The following is a 22,952-nucleotide window of genomic DNA, read 5'->3' on the forward strand; positions in this document are numbered from 1 at the left end:
TTAAATTATTCTAAACAAGATGCCAACAGAGTAAGTAAATGGTTATTGTGCAATAGGTGTTGATCATGGAAACAAGGGCAGAACTTGGCTAGGCTTGTAAGGGCCCTAGGGCCATTAGCCTAGTAACTTCCTATGATCCTATGTTAGTTGCTCATTGATTTTAAGTTCTGATGGGTGGGGATTATCTGTTCTGCTCTGTGTACTTTTATTAAAGGAGGGTTTGGCCACTTTTAAACCATATTCAGTTTGGGAGATGTTTACTTCTTGAACATAATCTTAAACAGGCAACCTAGGATCCTTTCTAGGAGTCAGGAACCATTTTTTTCTTGGACTACAACACAGCATTCAAAGTTATTTAGCCCTGATTTCCCTTCCTTTCAGTGTTACTCCATTAGTGTGTGGTAGGGAACCTTTTTAGCTGCATCTGGCCTGCAAAGCCTAATATACTGTTACCACTGTGCTAGCATTTCTGTCTTTTAACAAGCACTTTACTTTTTTGTAGCTCTTCTGGAGCAGTAAGTTCAGTGTATGTTTCAGTGGTGGCTCCCTTGAAACTGTTGCTCAAAGGCCCTGGGAACAGTAATGAACTCATTTCATCATAGTCTGTGTAGCTATTAACAGTCTGGAGATGCTGGTCTCACACAGACACTTCAGAGACATAACGCACCTCACATTCTAAGATCTTAATGCAAGTTCTGCATCGGTTCATAGGTTTACACTAGGCTAATGACCACCAGGGGCTTTACAAGCCTAGCCATGCAACCCATTTTGTCCCAGAGTTCCTTTGATGTGTATATGGTGAGGTATGTTAGTAAAGAGTTAGCTAAGAGTTATGTGTGGGGGTATGTTAGTTAGGAATTAATTTATTTACTGTCAACTTCTATCCATCAGAGACACATGGGTCAGACCTGGTATTAATTTGCAATTCCCCATCCAATGATCAAAGTTTCTTTTGAATCGGGTCAGGGATGAACTTTGCTTCACGTAGATGGTGAGTTTATTCCATACACAGGGCTGCTTTGAGACACATATTGGTCCCCTCCAGCAGGCTCTATTTACATTGTAGACAAAGTTCACGTCCTTGGATCTTGTGTTTCTGGGGCTGTTTGCCTTCTGAATGTGCAAGATTTCAATCAAAGCTGGATCTGAGGATATCTTATATGCTAGGCAAAGTCTGACTCTCAGTAACCTGTAGGAGACTTAGGACAGAGATAGAACCTTAAGGCAATCTGTGTAGGACAGGGTAGTCATACCCTGGATTCTGCTGGTGAGGAACCTTTGTGGGTATTTGTGGGTATTACAACTGTTGCAAAAGACTGGTTAGGTACATGCCAAAGGGGGCATCATACTCAGTGATGGGTCTGATAATGGCTGAGTACAGTGGTACTATTCCTTCCTTGGACCTGGATGCCATAGCTTGAATTGTGCAACAAAGAATGTTTTCTTTCTGTCTAGGCTACATGTTGATCGAATGCCAGATTATTGTCATCTCTAACTATCTAGTCTCCTCTTAGGGGTGTTTTATCAAAGAAGTAATTGACTTAACTCTTTCCTATAGGGCACTACAGTACATTTCTTTGCATTGAGTTTCAATCCACGGCTTTCACACCAGTCATTTCTGTGTGTGTTACGCCTTCTTATAGTATGCTTGTGTCGGGGGTAATGTATGATAACTCCCAATTTACAGTCCTCTGCAGACTTGGTGAGCCAGAAACCTTTGACATTAGCCTTGACTTCTGAGAAACAGATGCCAAATAGGTGCAGGCCCAGCACAGAGCCCTCTAGTACTCTGCTGGTGACCAATCTCTTGATGGAGGTGATGTCAATCCTGACTTCTTTGGTCCTATCTGTGAGCCAGTTAAAAATCCATAAAGTTATGAAGGGATTTATGCCTAGTTATGAGAGTTTGTCAACAATACCTGAGTGAATTATTCTATCAAATGCCTTGGCCAGGTCAAGGTAGGCAGTATGCACTGGTTTCCCCTTGTCCATAACCATGGTGACCCTCTTGAAGAAGTCTGTCGAGTTAAGCAGACAAGACCCTCCCTTAACAAAACTAAACTGGGATAGGTCCAGTGCCTGTAGGTTGCCAATGCTCTTGTTGATCATTTCTATGATAATTCATTCCATGGCTTTGCATATTAGATGTGTCAGACTGAGAGGTCTGTAGTTCCCGGGGTCAGTTGATGGTCCAACATTATGAAGAGGTATGACCATTGTGGCCCTCCATTCACCTGACACATAATCTGTTTTAAGGCTGTAGTTGAAGAGTCCCTCAAGTGGTTCAGCTAGGTCATGTTTTAGGCTATTTAGGTATCAATCAGGGATATTCTTGGAGCCAAATGAAGAAGTGTTTTTGTCCTTAGCAAGAACCTCCAGGACCCGCTTCCTACTTATAGTTAGTGGGATTAGAGCTAAATTTATAAGCCAGTAGATTTTCGGTGTTACCGTGGTCAGTGAAGGTTTTGCCATTTACCACCAGTTTTGCACACTGCTGAGTGTTACCTTTAAGATTCCTGGCAAAGCTGAAGAAGGCCTTGTCATTATTCTTAGCCTGGGAGGCAATCCTGATGTTGTAATTGGCCTTGTTGGACTTTATTAGACTCTTAGTTACTTGTTTAGTTGAATCAGATAACTCTTGTCTCTAAGAGATGATCTTTCTGATTTTGGCCATGACTTTTTTTTTAATTTTTACTCAGTACATCCTCTGAGATTTGACCCTTTATGTAGCTTCCTGCTGTTCTGCCTTCAGTCCTTGTAGCACTGTGTTAAATCTTCTGCGTGTGTAGTTTCAGTACCATTGCTAGTGACCCCTGATCTTCTGTAATGTGTAACAATTTAATTCAAATAAGATTTGTGGTTCATTTCCTTCTCAGTAGTTGTACCAGGGATCCCTTACCAAAAAATCTGAATAGAGGTACATGATGCCTTAATTGGAAGGAGAAAATGACACTGAGTACCCACTCCCTGTCTTCTTAAGCAACACTTTTCTTTTGGACACCTAACATTTACAATCTTTTTTCCATTTTATGTCTTTAGAGTTTGATCATGAAACATCATATGGAGTAACTTTTCAAAATTGTTGTGGCAAGATTTGTTACCCTTCTAATAGTGCTATTTTATCTAAAAGGGAAAGTCAGATTTATTGTTACCTGGCAAAAGTAAACAGAGAAGCAGATGTGACAACAGAAGATTTAAGATAGTCAACATATAGAGTTCCTCAGTATGTATGAAAGGAAAAAAAGGTAAAAGTGTCAACTTTGTTCAGAGGAAATATACTAAATGGCCAAGGGTTCATGCATTTCAGAAAAGGGCTGGGAAAAAATGCAGGAATGTATATTGAGTCAGACATTGAGCCTCATGAGAGTTACCTTAGAATTCTATGAAAAGTATGGAGAGCAAGGTATCATGGGAAGATGATGATGGTGTGCCTGATGCCTGGCAAAGCACTGATGCGAGTCTCCATTCACAAAACCAGCAGCAGTAGCTACTAAAAGGTCTCTTACACATACCTGTCAACTGTCCAGATTTTCACAGACTGTCCAGATTTTTGTTTTATATTTTTGGATCTGTTTCTCATAAAACTGTGTTTTTTTCAACAAATCATTAACAAATCATTGATGGTTGAAGTCAGAAAATAATGATGCACATTTAAGTTTCAGACTTCATATTCTCCAGAAAATTCATGCTACTGCAAAACATGTTGTTCTATCAACTTTATAAGTTTGTAAGAGCAATATTTAAAAATTGTCCCTATTTTTGGGCCTTTGTCCTTATATTATTTATGGCTTTGTCCAGATTTCTTGCTCTAAGGGGTTGAGAAGTATGTTCTTACACCTCAGTTATAGGAGCAGATCATGCATTTTTTGAGTATAGTGCATAATATAATGGAGCTTCACAATAGAAAGGTTAAGCTAGAGGAATTTAAAATAGCCTTTTATTAAAGTGACTTCTAGTGCATTAGTATAACAATGATTTGTAGACCTGCTGTATGTGCAGTTTTGTAAAGCATTAGAAACAGTGCCACCATGCCATGTAAAACTTTGCTAAAATTTTGACATTTTATTCCTGAGTTTTAACCTGAATAAAACACTGGATGGGTAGATGCCAGCACTGTGGCATAGAGGGATAAAACCATGACAGTGACTCATATGATCAGAGATCAGCTAGTAAGCATTGCATGGGAAGAAACAGCCGGAAACAACAGGAATGTGAGGCTGAGTTCCCATCTGTGCCAGGTCTCCTAGTGGAGACCAGCAGAATATACCAGGTAAGCCGTGAGTCATCCAAAGGTAAGTGTTACCAAGCATTACTTAGCACTGTAGCCAGAGTGACATCTGTGGAAATATGCATTCAGTATGTAGGCCCAGCATTGCAATCTCTGCTTTAATGAAACTGTCGGTAGCATAGCAGTGGAGCTAAAGGGATCAGAATTTTTTACCAAGAAAATCTGGATGGCTGTCTGGAAGACAGAGCCAGGAGTTTGGGAATTTGAGGGTCAGCAGGAAATGGGGAGAAAAGTGAGACAGTAACATGTGTAAGGATAGTTTGATTACTTTTGTATAAATGTAAATTTGCCTATGTCACAAGTGCTAATTCAATAAAGGTGTTAAAAAACATGCACAGAAGATGATACTAAACCAAGTTTGTTGTGAGTAAAGGACTACTTGGATGATAATGCTTGGCCTGTTACTCAGTCTTTTTAGTGTCATTTTGTGTGGCATTGTAGATCATCTGTAAGGTAAAGTATGTTTTTCTGTAGCTCCCAGTCCCACTGAAAGTTGCATTTCATCAGTTTTAATGTCATTCTATGTGAAGGCATTGTAGATCATGTACAGTATATGGTGAACCATGTCTTTCTATGGCTGCCACTGAAATTTGCAATTCAGATGTTTTACAAACATCTAGTAGAAATGCTTAAAAGGGGTCTCTTTTCATGAGTTATGACTGAAGACTTAATTTCACTACACCACACATTGCTGCATTGTCTCTCAAGTATTCTAACAGTCGTTTGGTCCACAATTTAGCTAATAGTGAGTAATTCATGACCACAGCAGTAGAATTGTGCCACTGATCTATTACCATGAAACCATTGCCCACACAGATGAAAGCTTAATTTCTGTTACAGAAATTGCAAAACTCAGACTGAGGAGGATTAAAATGAGCTGGAAGAACATTCTGAGAACCACTGTATCCTGTTTGTACAAGTTATATTGCCTTAGATAATGGGTGAAACAGACATTGATACAGTATTTGGCATGAACAGTCTCTAACAGGGTTTACAGATATCGCCTGGTAAAAACAAGTCTGATACTTCACAGCAGCATGGTAATCTGCCATGTTACCCAGACTGGAAAAAAAAATTGCTGCCATTTTTTATGCTTGCAAAAATTAGCTTTGCTATTTAGCAAGGTTAAAAAAAAGAAAAGCAACATGCTTGTATGTGCACGAGTGTATGCACATCTTTGTAAGAGGTACAGAATATGAGAGTCAGTGAGAGACTGAGTACATACCTCTCAAACTCTATGCTTAACAACTCAGGGAATTTCCGATATGGCTGCATACTGATCAGCAGTTTAACTTCAGCTGTCCCAGTGGGAAAAGAAAACCTAAGAGATGAGGGATAATAATTCTAACAGTTTTAGTAAAATTCAGTTACTGGCTGGTAATTGTACTGCCTGGATGGCATCCAAGAAGAAACTTAGCCAGAAAGAAAATCAAATAGAAAAGGTGAAGAAAAAACTCTGACTGGGAAAAATCCTGCAGCTGTTCAGCAAAAGCAGTAGAAGATCCAGCTTTGGTACAAGAGATGGTGTCCAATCATTTGGAGGAAAAATAAATCAAATTTGTTCAGAGCTAAATGAAACATTGAAGGAATATATCAACTCAGATAGCAAAAGGCTGGAAAAATTTATGAAACTGTAACTAGCTATTCAGTATAACTGATAAAACTGCAAAAATCAGAGACCAAAATGAAGAAAGGCTGTCTGAATATGAGACTGCTCAAGAAGAACTGTTTAAAAAATGGTAGAGTTAGAGGACGGAGCATGCAGAGAAAACCTGAGACTTTCTGCTGTACCTGACAAACTGGAAGTAAATAAGTATTTATTTTATGAAAGTACCAATAAGCAACTGGACTGGTATTCCATAGCAGGACTTGTTAATTGAAATGGAATACTGTATCTCCAAACCTGGCCAAACCTGTATTAGTAATGATGCAATTATACCAGGAGAAAGAGTTGATTCTGACAAAACTATGGCAGAAGGGCAAATTATTGAAAATTGGAGACAGTAGAGTGTTTGTGGAATATGATTATTCACTGTACACCAGGCAGAAGAGAAGCAAATTTATCCTGGCAATCAAGGAATGTCAACATACAGGTTTGAGATTCAAACTATTGCATCCAGCTGTCTTCAGAATATTTTTTCATGGAGAATCAGAATAATTTTTTGATGGAGAACAGTCTAATCAGGAAATACAAAAGTTTGTCCAACAAAAAGTGAACCACCAAGCAGAAGGAGAATGTACTTCTCATTCTTCTGATAATAAAGCACATATAGAAACTTTGCCAGTGAAACATTTTCCAGTGTTCCAAATGAAAGTGCTTGAGAGACAGAAAAATAGCACAGGTATTAGCTAGAAGAATTGGGAGTACCTTGGACTTGAACCAGAGTCTGGGACTGGGAACTGGAGATGACCAGGAAGAAGACCAGCAACACTGAAATTAGTGAATAAATGTGAGATGATAAAGCATCAATCACATTTGTGAAGTATGACTTTACAAAAAACAGTAGCTGAGAAAGATTGAACTGTTGTTGCCTTTCTTAAACACTGAATGTTGTTTTTAATGCCTGTAACTCTGTGTTTTTGATGCCTGCAACTCTGTGATTCAACTGCTTGCCCTGCTCTCACACTCAGCTCCGCTCTTGCACTCTGTACCTCCAGCCTTCCCCATAGTCTTCCCAACTCGAGTTTTTAGCCCTAACCTCTCCTCTCTCTCTTCTTTTTTCAGCCAGGGCGCTCTATGCTGCTAATTTGGGCTATTGTACCCCAGCATCTAGCAAACTAGCTGAATAGTCCTACAGTCTTCATTTAATACAAAAAACAAATTGTGGGCAATCAAGACGAGTTCTCCTAACCTCTCAGTGTAGATTATAGCCTACAATTTACTTGAATCTTAGTTTTCTATTGTTCAATTAGGGTGATTCTACTTTAATTTGTAACTGAGCAAGCGCACTTGTGGACCAACCCTGAGGCTGTCCACCCCCACCCTAATCTTAAAAGCCTCTTAATGTAAGAGGAAGCATAATTACGCTATATACTGTTCCCCATCTTTGTCACTAGATGGTAGCAGTACATAGAACATAATCTCTCTCCTGGCCAATTACTCAAAATACAGCTCTGGGTCCCAACATTACTTATTTATATAAACCCAGTCTCCCTGTTTAAGCTTACTATAATCCCCAGTCTCAGATTAATTTTTATTCCATCCATTTTAGCACTGAAAATATGTCGCTACCCCTAGAGTAGCAGAAAAGTGACTTAGGAACAATTTTTTTAATTCAGATTCCCATAAAGTGTGCATCTTACCTCCAAATATGTATTCAGTGCACTGCCTCACTGAATAACTGATTGGCTCATTGCCTCGCGATACTCCACTCCGTGGCTCTGCCCGCTCCGTTTGTCCTACGGGCTCACTCTGCTCCCCTAACCTGCCCCCAAATTCCACCCGCCCCCAGCACCTCTACATTTATTCCTTCATAGCCACACCTACTTCCCTCCCTGGCCAATTAGTCTCCATTGCTCTAGCAACACCCATTTCCTATTATCACCCCATATCAACCATCAGTCACCTCTACCTTCCCTCCCATAAGTTATAGTCTCACCTGCTACTCCATAAGCATACAACTCACCTGCACCTATAAATTACTCAATCACAATATAAATACTCTCAGCAGCCCTATCTCACCATGCTTTCAAAACCATCATCCTTCTCTATTCAACTACTACTTCTTCTCAATATATCCTATATCTAGTACATCACCCAGCCCTTTAATGCCAACCACTCACCATCCTTTCATATAACCAACCATCTTACCCCACCAATCTTATACTCACATATCCCAATATCTCTCTGCCTATATCCTATAAAAAAAATCTACTCTTTCCCTATAAATTTATTACTCCTCATAAGTACCCTACCCCCTCAGTAACTAACAAAACCCTCACAAATCTAATAAAGCTCAACCTCGATTCTAAGCAGTTCAAATACCTCTCCAACCTAATCCTACATTTAACTACCATTCTACTATCTGGAGATATACACCCTAACCCAGGCCCCCCACCTCTCCCTCTACAGATAAATATATCCTACTTACCTCTTTTAATGCCCAAAGTATAGCTAATAAAATCCCTAACCTCCATGCCTGGCTCACACATAATAAACCTGACATCCTGTCCATCTCAAAACCTGGTTAAAACCCCATATAAAAGATTCTGAAATAACACCACACAACTAATCTATAATTAGAAAAGATAGTACCCACAAAAAAGGTGGATGAGTATTTCTCCTATACTTATGCTCCTTATCAGTTACTCCCTATAACAAACCTACTCCCCACTTCAATAATGCTGAATTACTCCTAGCACTACTTCAAGTTAATGAATGCAAACACATATGTATAGCCTCCCTTTACATCCCCCCTGGTGACAATATTTCTACACTCTAGGACATCCTCTCCTGGCTTTCTACCAATATTAGCAATGAAATAATAATTCAGGGAGACATGAATATCAATTGGTCCTCCATTCAGTCTCCCACAAACCCACTAAACATCAACCTCTACAATTTCTCACAGCTAATCAACTCCGTAACCCATCCCTCAGAAAACCTCTCCAGTGGTAGTACCCTAGACTGGATTTTAGCTCTCACCCCCATTATTTCTCTGACAGTGGCACCCTTCCCGATCCCCTTAGTGACCATCTACCCACATTCACACATCGACTTCCTTCACCCTTACATCTTACTCATAATTATATTACTACTCACTACCAAAAAAACTTCAACCATACTAACTCTCTAAAAGCAATAAACTGGAACACTCTAAAAACTCTACCCCTGGAAAATGCACTTCAATTCAGCTTTCTTAAACCTCTTAGACTACCATGCTCCCATATGGACAAAAAAATAAAAATCAAAACTGCCCCTTGTCTAACCAAAAACTCACTAGCTACCATGTGCCTCAGAGATAAAGCCTGGGCACATTACCAGAAAAATAAGATTCACCCCACCCATAATGAATACAAAACTCTTAGAAACAAAGTAAAAAAGCTTATCATTACTGATCGACAGAATTACAACCATAACCTCTAAAATTCTGGAAAGGAATCTCCACCGTCCTTAATCCCAGCAAAACAGATAACCCCAGCCCAGACCTTAATGCACCAGACATAGATTTTACTACACAATTTAACTCTTTTTTCATTGATTCTATTTCCAAACTAACCTCATCCTTCTCTAACACCACCACACCCCCCACTTCACCCCCATCCTCCTCTAACAACACTACACACCCACTTCTGCTTCTCCCTTCATTTCTTCTCCATTATCACCACCCTCAAATACCCTCTCTTCCCAGTCTCCACCTTTCTCATTAAAACCTATACCCACATCTACCATAAAAAACTCCTTCAGAAACTGAAGCCATGCTCTAATGCCCCTGATAACATTCCTTCATATTTCCTTGGCATAGCTGCCAAAGCCATTGCCCACCCCATCAGCATTCTAATCAACCGCTCTATCCAAGAAAGTTTTGTATCCCAAATTTGGAAAAAGGTTTTTATCATACCTCTGCATAAAGGTGGCAACAATAACAATATCACTAACTTCTGTCCCATCTCCATTATATCTCCCATCTCTAAACTCCTAGAAAAGTATATCCATCTACAACTTCTACCCCATATCATAGACAATCACCTACTAACTCCCACACAACATGGTTTTAGACCCAGTCACAGCCCTCCTTTCCTTCCCAGAAACTGTGAATAAAGCCCGGGACTTTGGCCACAAAGTATCTATCCTCCTACTTGACCTCTCTAAGACCTTCAACACTATCTCTCATAATCTTCTTCTACCTAAACTTTCTAAACTTAACCACCCCTTCCTCTCTGAACTGGTTCACCAGTTACTTATCCAATAGATATCAAGCAGTAAAATGGAAAAAAGCCACCTCCTCATTCCTTAACACCCCAACTGGAGTTCCCCAGGGATCCATACTGGGTCCCCTCCTCTTCAGTATATTTACAAATGATTTCTGCCCTTTCACAAATATAATCCAATATGCAGATGATTCAACTATTATCTGTTCTGTCACCTCCATCCCTACACTCCTAAATCTTACATAAGATGCATTCTCAACCATCGAACAATGGATGAAAAAAAATCACTTAGCACTCAATGCCTCTAAAACAAATTAATGGTATTTACTCCCTCTAAAGCCACCTCTTTCAATATAAGCCTATTCTCTATCACTAGCCAAAACAACACATCTCTTGAATTGGTATCAGAGGCTAAATTACTTGGGGTCCAAATTGACAATCAGCATAAATTTATCTCCCACCTACAACTAAATATAAAAAAAAACACCAAAAACTCGGCATGCTCTACTGACAAAATCGTTACCTCACCCCCTCCACTAAATTCACTCTCTCTACCACATTTCTCATCCCATGTCTCCTCTATGGAGCCCCACTCCTAACTAACCTACAATCTTCCCTTAAAACACAACTGTCCTCTTGCCATAACAAAATTGCCAAGTTCGCTACCAGCCATAAGTCCTCCACTCACCACTGTATATCTCTGCACAAAGTAAAATGGCTAGAACTATCCAATCATCTCACCTACACTCAACTTACTCTTGCACACAAGCTCATTTTCAACCCCTCCCTTCGTCCCTCCCTTTCCTCTGCCTTTAAAATGCACCTCCTCGATAGACAACTAAGATCTAACAACCAAAACCTAATAGAACTGTATAAACCAACTTGTCCCCCAGTTAAAAAATCTCCTATCCTGTGGTCTAGCACGTCTCTGGAACTCCCTACCACCATCCATCCGTACCACCTCAAACCACTTTTCATTCACAAAATCTCTTCACTCACACCTAATATCCCAGTGGGAATGCTCCTGCTCCCACCCCACATAATCTCCTCCCCTCTTTATACTGACAACATCCATTTCACTTACTCTCCTAACTCATACATTCTGCTCTTGCATGTACTAAGCTAGTTACAATGAATATATTAGAATGCACCTCTTAAGTGCCAGGTTCTTTAAGATGTAATGGCTTCTCAGTATTTATATTGTAATGTTTTTCACTAGTCTGTAGTGTTTGTAATGATTGTAACCTAAACCTTACTGTAATTCTGCTTGCTTTTGGAGCTTTTCTCCCCAGGACTCCATTGAAAATGGGTTCATCTTGGCCCAATGGACTATCCTGGTAAACCAACTGCAAATAAATAAAATAAATAAAAATTAAACTTGTGGGGGGACTGAAAAGTATATATCCCAGTTCATGACATTAATCTTTGGAAGGACAATAAGAGAAAAAAGAAGGAAAAAAGAGTAACTGTAAGTAAAGTAAAACAATTTTTGCTCTTAACAGTATTTGTATAAAACATTTCATGATATAAATTGCACTTTATATAAAAAGTATTTTGTGATTGCTGTATGTGATAAGTTGCTAAAGTAAACAAGTATGTTTTTTTCCTTTTAGTTTAAAAAATGTAGACATTACAATGTACAAAAAGAGAAGAAAGGCTGGAGAAAAGCATGTTCAAGTTAATATGCTGTAATGGTTTGTTGAAATGGGAATGGAGTGTAAAAGTGCTCTGATTATAATAATTGTAGATTTGAGATGTTTTCTCTTGCTTTTGCATGGGTGAATTTGGCATTTGGATTAATGCCCTTGGCTTACTCTAGTAAAATGTTTCTTGTGCAGGCATGTGTGTTGTAGAAATGGGGGAACACTGTGGATGTGGTGATAGAAACTTAAAAGTGAAAGGTACAAGGGTAAGCAGCTTAGTAAAAATTAAAGTTTAAAATTATTGGAAGTAAATAAGAGGTAGCAGTTTTCCTAGTGCCCAAACAATTCAGTGTGTTTACTAGAATAGTATATAATTTGGTTTTATTTAAAGATAGCCATTGCACATTTTCTTAAACCTAAAAGTTAGTTTTCTGAAAGCATACAAGCTGTTTTTCACAACTGGAAGGGAATACAGATAAGGCAAAAACAATTAATGTGAGTAGGAGCATAGGCTGTAACATGCAGTTTAGCATGGATAAACTTAATTTTAGGTTAAGTAATGCCTGTAGGTACAGCTGTTGATTTGGGACAGTTGTTCCTATCAGGACGGTTAAACTTTATTATTTGAAGATGCACATAGTTTGTGTTTGTTTTAAGTTAATAGATCTAGAGGTGTTCTAGGGAGTGTTTTTGAGAATTTTCATTAAAACAAAAAGTTATGTAAATTGTGACATAGGTTCAAATGGAAATTCCAAGAAACAACTGTATAAAGAATTAACCTGCCAAATATTAATAGGTGCATGTAACACAAAAGCTGGAAACAGACATTTAAAAAGCCAACATATGTAATAGGTGGGTATAGTAACGTCTTATCATAATGGCTACACTATTTATATATTTTTCTAATGTGAATGGCCTGAGAGGTATAGACAAAAAGTAAGAGTACTGAATTATATTAAGAAATGCAGAATGTGAATATGATATAGGAGACACATTTGGAAAGAAGTGAGAATGTTCAGCAGTATATCAATGACAAAGGAAAAGTGGAGTACATATTGCTTTAGGCCCTCCAATAGTGAGAGAAGAGGGGAAAAAAGATAATCGTAGATTTGTGGTAGTAAGGGTCTACTGGCAAGGGAGGAGGATTATGCTGCCATGTATTTATATCCCACCTAACACTGCCATTATGAAGCATAAGATAATTTCTGGAGAAATAATCAGCTTTCAGCAGGGAATATTTATACGTGGTGACTAGAATTTGATTTGCAACAGTGGGGAAGCATCTGGGGGTCCTGGAAGGGAAAATATAAAAAAAGAAGGTACATTTATGAAGAAATGTACGAAACTATTTGATGTAGAAGTAGGGAATTCAGTACAAGGAAATTATTGGAGTTGTTAGAGAAGATAGAAATTAATTCAGAAGTTATACCTTATGAGTGAAATAAAATAAAAGTGTGGCCTAAAAATACGTTAGAAATAAAAGAAAAAGAGATATGGTTAAAAGTAACAAGAATTATTTAGAGGGCCAACAAAGGTTACAGTATTGGAGAACAATAGGAACCTCACAGAATAAGAAGAGGAGCAAATGCAGAATACTAAAGAGAAAACATGGAACTACCTGGATAATATGTATAGGTTTAGAAGGTTTGCCGTTAATCAACTGCTTATTTTTTATCATAACCCCAGATCACAAAACTGTTACCACAATGACTTAGGCAACTAACTGAAAGTGCAAAGGGTTGTCACCAGACTTAGGAAGCCTATAACAAGAAAAATAACCAGAGGTCCTGTAGAGGTATTAGGGATATTTCAGAAATGTTATGAAAAATTTTATAAAGCAGAGAAATGTGTAAATCAAGAAAGGACAACAATGGAAATATTTATGGAAGACTTAAGTATACCAATATTGGAGGTAGACGAGGTCAACAACTAGCAGTTAAGGCAGGAGGAGATGAGATAAAAAGGATGATGTATAATCAATCTGCAGGAAAGTCTCCAGGAATAGAAAGTATTCCTGTGGAAGTTTGGAAGCTAGGAATGAAGAAAGTGATAAAGTTCTGGAAGGGTGTTTTAACAATATTTTAAAAGAAGGGGAAGCACCAACACCCTGGAAGAAATCTGTAGTAGCTGTAATACATAAAGTCAGTAAAGACTGTCAGACACAGCTTCATATAGGCTCATGTCAATTTTAAACCATGGTTATAAAGTGTTTGTGTCAATAATACCTAAAAGAATGCAAAGGTGTTGCCAAAATTGATAGATGTGGATCAGTGTGGTTTTGTGGAGTCAAATATTTGACAACATTAATTAATTCATTTTTAATTAATTATTAATTAATTAATTAATTAATGCATTTTTTGACATTTGTTTACCAGGAAAGTCTGACTGGACACAAGTGCCCTTTTTCAGTGGAGGCCTGGGAGAAAAGCTCCAAGTTATGATATTTAATGCTCTCAGTATTTACAATAACAAATTTTATACTGCAGTTTTATTGAATACATAACATAACGGTCAATATAATAAAATTTGTGTTGGTACTCACAAATATTACATTTACAAGCCTTACAGACAGAAGGGTGGTATATAATTGAGGTAGCAGTAATTTAAGAAATGCATTAGAGTGCGGTATTAGTGGAGATAAGTAAGTTTGAATGTTACTAGAGAAGTAGTGATGGAATAGTAATTTGGTTGTGCTAATTAGAAGTAAGGGTAGTTTAACAAGTACAGTAAAGTCAGATATTAGAAGGGGATAAGCAGGTTAAATGATTTAGTGATTTAAAGAGAGCTGTGTCCAGATGAGGAGCAGTGACAATGCCAGGGGGCAGAGAAGAAATCTTTTAGTAATGTTTTAAAAAGATGAAGGTGCGTGATAGACCTGATAGATACAGGAATTTTATTCTAAATTCTAACTACGCTGTTGGACCCCAGCCACTGTTTATGGTTTGTAGATGTTTATTATTTGACTGAAGGGGCCAATTTGTAAGGCAGTGTTGGAGTACGAGGTCTAATTGCTGGGCAGGCAGATAGGATATGGATGATTTTATAGGTTAAGGTGAGCTAAGTATAAGATAGGTGTTGAGGAAGCTCAAGCCAGTTAAGTGTTTATTGGAAAAAAGATGATCCAAAGGGAAGCAGAATGTAAGAAAATATCACTGTTGGTGGTCTTGATGCAGAGAAAGCATTCAGAAAAGTAAGCTGGGATTTTATGAGTAGGGCAACGGAAGCAGTTGTATTACTTAATACAATGACAAGGTTAATTAGGAGGATATACGAGGGATCTAAGGCTAAATTAAAGTGGGAGGGTTCCGCTCTGATAAGTTGTGTCTGAACAGAGGAACTGGGCAGGGGTGTCCTCTTTCCCTTTTTATATTTGCTTTATATTTACAGCCATTGACAAAGAAAATAAGGGACTCAGAAATTCAGGGATATAATTAGTAAGGTAATCAAGAAAAGTTGACTTTATTGGAAACAATATTAATTTGTACCTGATAAAGCCAGAATAGGTCATCTCGGTGTTGTGGAAATTTTTCAATTCTTTTTATAATATAAAATTAATGAAGATAAAACAAAGGATATAGCTGTAAACTATGTACTCACAAATTAATTGGTTCAGCAATACCTATGTTTATGGGGACATGATAAAATAAAGGAATATGAATTAAAATGGATTTTGTTATGGCAAATAAGAATATGTGTAAAGAGACCACACAAAACATAATACAAAAACTGAAAAACTGAAAGTTCTTGTTTGTTTTTCAGATATGGATAGCAAGATTCAAGCAATGAAAATGTTTTTAGTTATTTTATATAGATATATATATATATATGTATGTATATATATATATATATATATATATATATATATATATATATATATATATATATAGGTCTATATTAGATCACCGAATGCTTAAAAAAGCGAACGGTGATTGATCGACCCTTTGTAAGCAAAAGCTTAAAATATCGAAGCAACGGAAACCCGAATGTTTTCCTAGGGAAAGAATTTGGTTGTCCATTTCTGTTGCTTCGGTATTTTCAGTGCTGTGGTGGAAAGTTACGGGTCGGGTTCAGGTAAGTGTGCGATTGTGTGGATGTGAGTGTTAGGGTGGGTTAGGGCGCGGGTTAGGTATGTGTGCGATTATGTGGACGTGAGGGTTAGGGTGGGTTAGGTGAGTTAGGGTTAGGGACTGGTTGAGGTGAGTGTGCAATAGTGACGGACCTTAGGTTTGGGTTAAGGTAAGTGGATAGTTAGTGGTGTGTGTATAGTTTAGTGTAGGGTTAGGTGTCAGATTTTCGGTGTATGTGTGTGGATTGCAGTTTGTTTGGTGTGCTTGTGTTGTGTGTATGTGTTTTGGAACAGCGAGTTTGTTCCCTAGGAAAAAAATCACTGTTCTGACAGTTCGAGATTGTAAGCTTTCGCTTACATAGTGTCGATTAATCACCGTTCGCTTTTTTAAGTATTCAGTGATCTAATATAGACTATATATATATATATATATATATATATATATATATATATATATCAGGCATATTTCTTTCAACCAGAGGAGGAGGTGTGAACAGTAATTAAGAACTGAAGGATTTTACTTGGGAGGGGAAAGGGCAAGGGTCAAGAGAGATAAATTAATCTTTCCAATAGTGAAATGTAGATTAAGATTACTTGATTTGAAGAGATATTGTAGAGCTACACAGTTATGGCTCATTTACATACCACAATCAGAAAGCTATAAAAAAGGAAAGGGATAATGATGATAATGAAGCTGAGGGAACCTTCAAGAAATAAGGAAAGAGTGAGATTTTGGATTCAGATCCTTAATGAGAAGAATGACAGCCATACAGAGTATTATATTTATAAAGTAGCAGAAAGTGTTCTATGAACTAAGCCAACAGGAGAATGGAGAAAGGAGATTTTGCCGATAGCGATGACTGCAAGTAGGGGTAAAGTGAACAGGTAAGAGGGGGCTGGAAATTACTGGAAAAGTTATTAGAAGCAAATAACTAACGAGGGAAGGTAATACTCCAAGTATGTAAATATTGTAAATTTCAAGTAATCTCAGATCCTTATATTACAGACAGTTGAAACTTGCTGCTCTGAATGGAAATACCTGTAAACTGTCTTATCTATTGTCTTTAATTGTGTTTATGATGCACATTTTATGCATTTGCTTTTCCTGACTTTATGAATTTATACATGTATTTTTACCTTTAACATTATGTAACCTTTATTGTATTCGTATTGCTTATGGAGCTTTTCTCCCTGGACCTCCACTGAAAATGGGCACGTTCTGGCCCAGTGGACTTCCCCGGTAATCAAACTGAAAATAAAAAAAATAAATAAAAAATAATACAGTGAGAAGGGGCCAAGAAGGCATTTGGACTGCCGGCTAGAGACTGTTTTCCTTATCAGAGATTGGTATCAGAGTATAGGCAAAGAGAAAGGCATAAGGGAATCCTAAATAAAAGACCTGCTCTGGTAGAGTTTTAGCTCCTGTTTAATTCCTGTTTAAAAAAGGGATAATTAGTAGGGCATATAAAATATTGTACAGTAGCTACAGAAATCAATTAGAGGAGGTTAGGGGCTTAGGGTTAGAAAACATTGGGAAGGGAGGTTGAATACATAATTGCAAGGAAAAATGGGAGGCTGTATGTATGTCTCCCAAATATGCAACAGTCAGAATATTTAGGATTTTTGCTTGGGAGTGTTTGCATGGGTATTTTAATACCTCAGGCAGACTCTATACAATTTTTCCTCAGGTAGATGGCAAATGTTGGAGGTATGGGAAAAAAGAGGTAACTGGGAATATATGTTTTGGGAATGTAATGAGGTGGCTGGCTTTAAAAATTCCATACAGAATACTTTGTCAGATATATTGGGTGAGCAAATGGATGTAACTAAGGAAATTATTTTGTGAGCTGGGTATAGCATCTGAATTGCCTGAACATAATAAGGCCTTGTCAAGTTTAATTATGGCAGCTGCCAAAAAACAATTACTAGAAAATTTAAATTATATCTGAAGTATTGAATATTGTAACAGACATAAAAGAACTGGAAGTAGGATCTTTAAAAAAGGGTAAGAGCAAATTACATAGAAAAAAATCGAAATTGTGGGAACAGTATATGCAGGATAATGTTTTGTTGGAGGAGTGAGGTTTAAGGGAAGGCAGGAGTTGATCAATTTATATAATGTTGGGTTGATGATAATTATACAAAAGAACATATGTATAATGTTTGCAACTGGAATGTATGTCTATTTATATATCTACCCAGGCTGTACCATCAAATGGCTCATTGAGGTCAGTGTACTATGCTGGCATACAAATATAAATAAATAAATATTTTTGTCTTAAGTGATAATTCAGTAAAGGTGTTAAAAAAACAATTCTAGATAAAGCCAACAATAAGCAGGAGAAAGACCTAAAATCACAGTCAGTCTTTAAATATAACAACCTGCATTTTCTGAACAATAAGAAGTAAGAAACTATAATGTCTGACTTCTGACTTCACTGATTTATGGTAAATTTAGGTTGTCTATCAGAAAAAAAAAATATTTTGAGTGACAGAGCAAAATTAGACAGTTGGGGGTAACAGTATCTTACACTGTATGTTTTTTTTTTTTTTTTTGCATTCATTTAATCACAATGAAACATCTGAAGCATACTTAGTCAAAAAGTAGCTGTAATTGCAAGGCACATTTTTGTGTTTGAGCATGCATGTAGACATTAAATACTTAATCAGCTTATATTTTGGATATAAAATACTTCCTCCAACAGCAATTACATATGCTACAGCAAGTTTGAAATAATAGATGGAGGAACTATTCTACCACAAAAATATTTAAAATATATACTAATAAAAAAATTCAAAACAGTTTAACACACAGACAACCCATTATCACAATGTAATAATGATATCCAGGATGGACATTATGAGGGAAATAACAGGCCTTCCAGGGGTAGTGAGGCCCTCAACATTCGGCATTAGGACTGACAACACCCTAAGTGATCCAGTTTCCATGATAATGCCCACCATCAGGCATTATTGCTTGCTTATTTTATTGTCAAGCCTTAAAGGCTCTACTTTATTGAATAATTCCATTCCATTTAGTCTTTCATCATTTGATATAACTTTCTACTTACACGTGTATTATGCTATTATGCTATCATGCTGTTATGTATAAAGACACACTCAAACTGGAACTATTAAAATGTGCCTCTCCTGACCTACCTAACTCCAAAATCCTGACAACATGCCTAGTAATAAACCCTAACAAATCTATTATTATCATAACCACTTACCTCCCCCCGGCAACAACCTACCCATAATTGAGAATCTTCTCACCTGGGCATCAACTAATTTCAGCCAGGAAACCATTATCCTGAGTGATTTTAACCTGGATTGCAACACCTGCAACACTGACAGGCCCTCCAATTTCCTAAATCTCTCCAATTTCACCCAAACGATATCCTGTCCAACCCGGTTAGTTAAAGATTCTAAAAGCAGTCCACACTAGATTGGATAATAACTAACAAACCCAATCAAGGTTATTTAGCAGGCTGCCTTCCAGACTCCCTCAGTGACCACTGACCTACCTTCCTGTACAGAAAACGAGCTCAGACACAAACCAACACAATATGTAAATGTATCAGGAACAACAGAAACTTGTCTCCCTCCACTTTTAATCATCTTCTTCAGCAAAGTAACTGGTCACCTCTTAGAAACCTCCCACTTGATCAGGCAGTCCTTTACTTCAACAATGTCTTTCTTAAAATACTCAACAATCTAACACCCACAAGAAAAAAAAAGCAAAAACTAGGCACGTACCTTGTCTATCTAAAGATACCCTAGCACTGCTGAAGTAAAGAGACAGGGCATGGTCCACTTACCACACTACCAAATATAACACAGACCACACAACATAGCAGCAGTTACGTAACCAGATTAAGAAACAGATAAAAATAGACAAGCAAAACAATTTCTTTTCAGATCAGCAAACCCAGCAATTTAACCCCAGAGAATGTTGGTAAAACATCAACAATTTTCTCAACCCAGGCTGTACCCCTAACCCCCCACCCACAAACTCCAAGATTCCAGACCCAATAGCTACACAATTTAATACACACTTCATTAACTCAATCACATCTCTTCTTTATAGTCCGACTAATCAATCTCTCACTGTACCCCTTCCCTCTTCTGACTCCCCCATCCCCTTCTCTTTCACCCCAATCCAAACAAACTACATAAAATGTCTCCTTTCCAAACTCAAAACCCTGTTGTCTAGCAGCTGATAAATTACCTAATGAATTCCTTAAAATTGCTGCCCCCTCAATTGCCTATCCCATATCAGTCCTAATCAACCACTGTATCTCTGAACAGTATATACCCCATCTATGGAAAATATCCCACATCATTCCCCTACACAAAGGCAGCCCCCTCTAAAGATCTAACTAACTACCGTTCCACAGCCACACTCTCCCCTCTAGCCAAATCTTAGAAAAATCCATTCACTCTCAACTCCTTGCCCACCTCCTTAATCACAAGCTCCTCTCCCCCCACACAACACAGCTTTAGGCCAAAACATAGTACCAGTACTGCCCTGCTATCTTTCACAAACACCTTTTAAGATCTTATAAACAGAGGCCAAATGGTCTCCTCCATATTCTTTGACATGTCAAAAGCCTTTGACACAGTCTCCCACCAAATCCTACTAAATAAACTATTATCCCATGGTCTCAACAGAACAGCCCTTTCCTGGTTCCATAGCTATCTCTCTAACCATCAGCAAGCCATCAAATGGGAGAATGCCCTGTCCCCTCTTCTACCCATCACTGTTGGTGTACCCCAAGGATCCATACTTGGCTACCTTCAATTTAGAATTTTTACTAACAACCTCAGCTCTTCAATCCACCTAGCCTCCATAGTCCAGTATGCCGACAACTCTACATTAATCTGCACAGCCCCCACTTCCCAGGGCCTACAAATAAAAATGCAAAAATCTTTCCAGGACATAGAAAACTACCTCACTAGCCATCAACTCATACTTAACCCCAACAAAACCAAGTTAATTGCCTTCAATTACAATAAACACAAAATGTGTCTGACTCCACTTTCTTTTCTTTCCACAAATAGAACCAAAATAGGTCCCACCAGCCAAGCCAAACTTCTAGGTGTCACAATCGATGATAACCTAAGGTTTGATACCCACATCTCCCTCACCATCAAAAAAGTCCACTCCAAACTTGGCACCCTTTACAGAATTAAACCTTACCTTACAGACAGCACCAGACTAGCCGCTGCCCACACACATCTACTCTACACCCTCCTCTCTGTCTCCCTAGTATTTACAAACATTCTTAAATCTGACCTAAATAATCTGGAATCATGCTACAACAAAATCTCCAAGTTTGCCACAGGCCATTCTTACAGAACCCACCACTGCTCTGTACTCCCCCAACTTACATGGTTAGGACTACCTAACCTTCTAACATTCAATCAACTGTCCATAGCCCACAATATAATTCACAAACCTAACAAGTGCCCGGCACTCACCAATCTGGTCCAACCCAACAGCAGTCCTAGAGCTCTAAGATCCTCAAATAAATTATTGTTAAAGATTACCCAACCCACAACACACAGGGCACTACCCTTTTTTCACATAAAAATGCCAAACTGTGGAACACTCTTCCTCAACCTATGGCTAAAAACCCCAGCATTCATGAATTTAAAAACCTCCTTAAGGAACATCTAGCAAGACATTGGCTCTGCTCCTGCCATACTTCTGGTTAAGCTACCTGCTGCTCCCTTACATTACCCTTAACTAGCTCATTCGCACAGCTACAACTATTAACTGCTGAAGGCTATCTTGATTCTACGCTCAGTTTCAGTTAGCAAAGTATACACATATACTCATTTGTCTTTAAAGGTTATGTAGACTGCATTTCTCTATCTTGCAATTACTGCATCACACTGTTCTCACTATTAACTCATACATCCAGTTTTTATCACTAACTGTGCCATTTTTTGTTAAATTTGCTAATTTGTTAATTATTTGCTAATTATTGTTACTGACTTGCTTTGCACATTGTTGATTAATATGTGTTCAATTTGATTGTCTAATACTGTCTGTTTGTATGTCTGGAGCTTTTCTCCTCTGGCCTCTACTGAAAATGGGCCTCATGCCCCATCAGATGTTACCTGGTAAACAAACAAAATAAATAAATAAAAATGTATGCAAAATTTGAAAATGCAGTCTATGACATTTTGTATAATCATTTCAATTCCTAATGTTGGATAGTCTGTGATTAGTCAGTCTGAAGACATCTCTATTTGTGCCATCTTTATCTGTAGTGTTCTCCTTCTAGACTTTGTCTCAGTAAAGCATTAGCTGTGTTTGATTGCAGTAGGACTATTTAGATCAGTTTTACATTTTTTTAATTACTTGTTTAGTTGTGATATATTTTTTCTAAAATGTTTCTTACTGTAAAAAAGATGGTGCTGAGGAAATTAGGAGCCATTGTTGAAACTGGTAATTTTGCACGATGTATCACCAACGTGTGACAACCATCTTAAAATGGGCCTTCAGTCTATGATTTCTACAGAGTTGTGCTTTTCAAACTCTCATCCCATGATGAGCAATGACTGCAGGTGGAAACTAGGAAACTTTTAAGTTTCTTAACTATATAACTTTTATTTACCTGCTATTTTGATAAACACCATAAAAAAGCCACCACGAGCGTCTAACTTTTAGGAGGAAAGGTGATCTAATACTGAAACTGCTGATGATAGTCAGTGTCTACTATACAACTCTTTTCATTATGATTTCTTTAATTCTTCAGACTTTAACACTTTGTAAAATATATATGTATGGTATATTACAAACACTGGAACTAGAACAATGCTGGCACACACTGTCATCAAAAATTCATTGAATTCATATATATTTAAATGTATAGTAAAATAAAGAAAAAAAAAACTTTTTGTTTGTTTTTGTAGGGAGAATTGTACACCCCTTGCTACTTATTTATACTAAATCTGAGATTGTATAACAGTGGGGGAAAAAGAAAACTCCCTACACTCTTCTGCCCCATATTTTCACATTAACAGTGTCTCCCAATGTCTGACAAACTGAATCTGTGAAAAAACTAACCTAAAT

General features: G+C 37.7%; 1 protein-coding gene across 7 annotated transcripts in view; it reads left to right on the forward strand.

Annotated features, from left to right (window-relative positions):
* ARHGAP44 (Rho GTPase activating protein 44) overlaps positions 1–22,952 on the forward strand; it is a 1,795,121-nt gene that overhangs the window by 1,149,299 nt on the left and 622,870 nt on the right. The window lies entirely within an intron of this gene.

This window comes from Protopterus annectens, chromosome 4.part0 (assembly GCF_019279795.1).
Source record: "Protopterus annectens isolate FY-2018-M chromosome 4.part0, PAN1.0, whole genome shotgun sequence".
In the NCBI taxonomy this organism is placed as follows: domain Eukaryota; kingdom Metazoa; phylum Chordata; order Ceratodontiformes; family Protopteridae; genus Protopterus; species Protopterus annectens.